Below are 3,450 nucleotides of genomic sequence, written 5' to 3' on the forward strand. Positions count from 1 at the left end.
GACGCCACAGCACTCTACTAAGGGCAATAAAGTGAGACTCTGTCTCTATAAAAAAAAAAAAAAAAAAGAATTCACTATGTCAATGATAGCAGTAATTTATTGAACATCATGCCAAACTGCTCATTTTTCAGCTCCCCATCCCCATCTTACAGATGAAGAGAATTCATCCTCAGGGAGGCTCATTCCGTCAGCTAATATTTATTGAGGGTCTATCTAATACCAACAAAGGTAACTTGCATTCTCTAATTCAAAGCTGTTAAGGAGTGGAATTGGAATTCAAACCCAGGGTTATCTGAATTCATGTGGTGGAAAAGTCAGAAACTCTAGGCCACAGATTACTGTTTAAAGGAGTAGCCACCTGATAGATACCTGTCCATCAAGTGAAAATTTCACAAAAAAGGGGAGCCACCTGCTTCTAACCTGTACTATCCAATGTGATAGCCACTACCCATAAAATAAAGGGTTTTTTGTTTATTTGTTTTTGAGACAGAGTCTCACCATCTCACCCTTGGTAGAGTGCCATGGCAACACAGCTCACAGCAATCTCAAACTCTTGGGCTCAAGCAATTCTCTTGCCTCAACCTCCCAACTAACTGGGACCACAGGTGCCTGCCACAACGCCCGGCCATTTTTTGGTTGCAGTAGTCGTTGTCTACCAGGCCTGGGCCACCTTTGGCGTATGTGGCTGGCACCCTACTCACTGAGCTATGGGCGCCAAGCCAATGAAGTTAATTAAAATGAAATAAAGTATACTTATCTGGCTGGGAAGATACCATGATCACAAAGGTGGTTTTCCCAAGGCAAGGCTTATCCATTGCACTCCAGATGTGCTCACCCCTGCAATTTCCCAAAATGGGGAGACCTTGACTGCATAATTTGTGGTAGTGAGGGAATGTGTTGGTGTTCCCCCCACCCCTTTTGAGACAGAGTCTTATTTTGTCACTCTAGGTGGAGTGCCCTGGTGTGGTAGTTCACAGTAACCTCAGACTCTTGGGCTCAAGTGATCCTCTTGCCTCAGCCTCCCAAGTAGCTGGGACTACAAGGCACCCACCACAAAATTAGTGGGCCATTGAGGTGGGCACCTGTAGTCTCAGCTACTCAGGAAGCTGAGGCAGGATTGCTTGAGCTCAGGAGTTAGAGACCAGCCTGAGCAAGAGCAAGAACCCATCTCTACTAAAATAGAAAAATAGCAGGCCAGGCGAGGTGGCTCGTGCCTGTGATCATAGCACTTGGAAGGCTGATGCAGGTGGATAGCCTGAGCTCACAAGTTCAAGACCAGCCTGAGCCAGAGCAAGACATCTCTAAAAATAGCCAGGCATTGTGGTGGGTGTCTGTAGTCCCAGCTACTTGGGAGGCTGAAGCAAGAGAACCACTTGAGGTCAGGCACAGTGGCTTATGCCTGTAATCCTAGCACTCTGGGAGGCCAAGGCCAGTGGATTGCCCTGAGCTCAAAGGTTCAAGACTAGCCTGAGCCTAAGCAAGACCCTGTAGTCTTGGCTACTCGGAAGACTGAGGCAAGAGAATCACTTGAGCCCAGGCTCAGCGCCTGTGGCTCAAGTGGCTAAGGTACCAGCCACAAACACCTAAGATGGCAGGTTCGAATCCAGCCCGGGCCTGCCAAACAACAATGATGGTTGCAACCAAAAAATAGCTGTGAGCTGTGATGCTACAGCACTCTACCGGGGGCAACAGGGTGAGACTCTGTCTCAGAAAAAAAAAAAAGTTCATTTAACTACAATTTCCCAACTTTGAAATTTGGAATAATTGAAACTCTCCTATGTGAGTCTACTGTTAGCTGATGATACTGGGTTATTGTTTTTCTCTCTGTCCATTTCTCTTTGCAGATAGAGATAGCACATTATTATAAAACTAGTAGTATTATTGGGCAGCATCTGTGACTCAAAGGAGTAGGGCGCTGGCCTCATGTGCCAAAGGTGGCAGGTTCAAACCCAGCCCTGGCCAAAAAAAAAAACCAAACAAAAAAAACTAGCAGTATTATTTCAAATATCATTTTAAAAAAAAGTTGTAGGGCGGCACCTGTGGTTCAGTGAGTAGGGCGCCGGCCCCACATACTGAGAGTAGCGGGTTTGAACCCAGCTCCGGCCAAACTGCAACAAAAAAATAATCAGGCATTGTGGCAGGCACCTGTAGTCCCAGCTACTCAAAAGGCTAAAGCAAGAAAATTTCCTAAGCCCAAGAGCTGGAGGTTGCTGTGAGCTGTGATGCCATATCACTCTACCTAGGGTAACAAAGTGAAACTCTGGGGGTGGCACCTGTGGCTCAGTGGGTAGGGCGCTGGCCCCTTATACCGAGGATGGTAGGTTCAAACCTGGCCCTGGCCAAAAACTGCCACAAAAAAATAGCTGCACATTATGGCGGGCACCTGTAGTCCCAGCTACTTGGGAGGCTGAGGCAAGAGAATCTCCTAATCAGTGGTCTTCAAACTATGACCCACGGGCCACATGGGGCCCACCGTGGACATTTATCAAGCCCACTGGGTGTTTTTGCCGCTGCTGCCTGTCCTGCTTAGCAGCCAACTCGTCCTGGGCCCACAGTCTGACCCTCCAACGGTCTAAGGAACAGTGAACTGGCCCCCTGTTTAAAAAGTTTGAGGACCCCTGGCCCTAAGCCCAGGAGTTGGAAGTTGCTGTGAGCTGTGATGCCACAACACTCTACCCAGGGCAATAAAGTAAGACTCTGTCTCTACAAAAAAAAAAAAAAAAAAAAAAAATTAAAACTTTATCTCAAATAAATAAATAAATAAATAATGTCGTGTACCATAATTATAAAATTATTTCAAACCATTTCCCACAAAATCATTGTATTTCTTTATACATATTTAAAATTTTTTACACCATTTCAGTTATTATTAGGGCAAGTATGTGTATCAAGCATGAACAGTAAGGTCTCTTTCTCTCACTCTACATGAGCCCCTCCATAGGTCTGGTCACAATATGCCACCACAGTGGGGGCAAATCACCTTCCTCTGACAAGAGGCAAAGCTTCAGTTAAAGGACCCACCAGGTGGGGTTTCCTCTTACAGCTGTTTAACCTGTTCCAGCTTTTCCTCCACAATTTCTTCCACTGTTCTCTCTAGGCAAAGTAATCAGGATACATTACCTTTTCAGAAGGATGCTGGTCATCTAAGCACCACTCTGGAACCTCATAGCACTCATATCTCTTACAGGAGGTACTTTCAGTGAAAACATAGTGAGAATAATAAGATGGAGTCATTCAGACTAGGGCTGAGATGACACAGCTGATCTGGTTGATTTAGGTCCTAAGTGACCTTTTCCTCACATCTCCCATTCTTGCTGTTTTGTAAATTCAGCTTTAACCTAAAAGTGTATATCTTGAATAGTTTGGCTCGGCGCCTGTGGCTCAAGTGGCTAAGGCACCAGCCACATGCACCTAAGGTGGCGGGTTCGAATCCAACCTGGGCCAGTCAAA

The 3,450-nt window shown here is 45.9% G+C and overlaps 1 non-coding gene across 1 annotated transcript; it reads left to right on the forward strand.

Annotated features, from left to right (window-relative positions):
* Nucleotides 1–749: 749 nt before the first annotated feature.
* LOC111723479 lies at nt 750–913 on the forward strand. Its single transcript, XR_002772006.1, has one exon. It is a non-coding gene; the product is annotated as a U1 spliceosomal RNA (small nuclear RNA).
* The last annotated feature ends 2,537 nt before the right edge of the window (nt 914–3,450 follow it).

Source organism: Otolemur garnettii, unplaced genomic scaffold (assembly GCF_000181295.1).
Source record: "Otolemur garnettii isolate 467f Iridium unplaced genomic scaffold, OtoGar3 scaffold00011, whole genome shotgun sequence".
Taxonomy (NCBI): domain Eukaryota; kingdom Metazoa; phylum Chordata; class Mammalia; order Primates; family Galagidae; genus Otolemur; species Otolemur garnettii.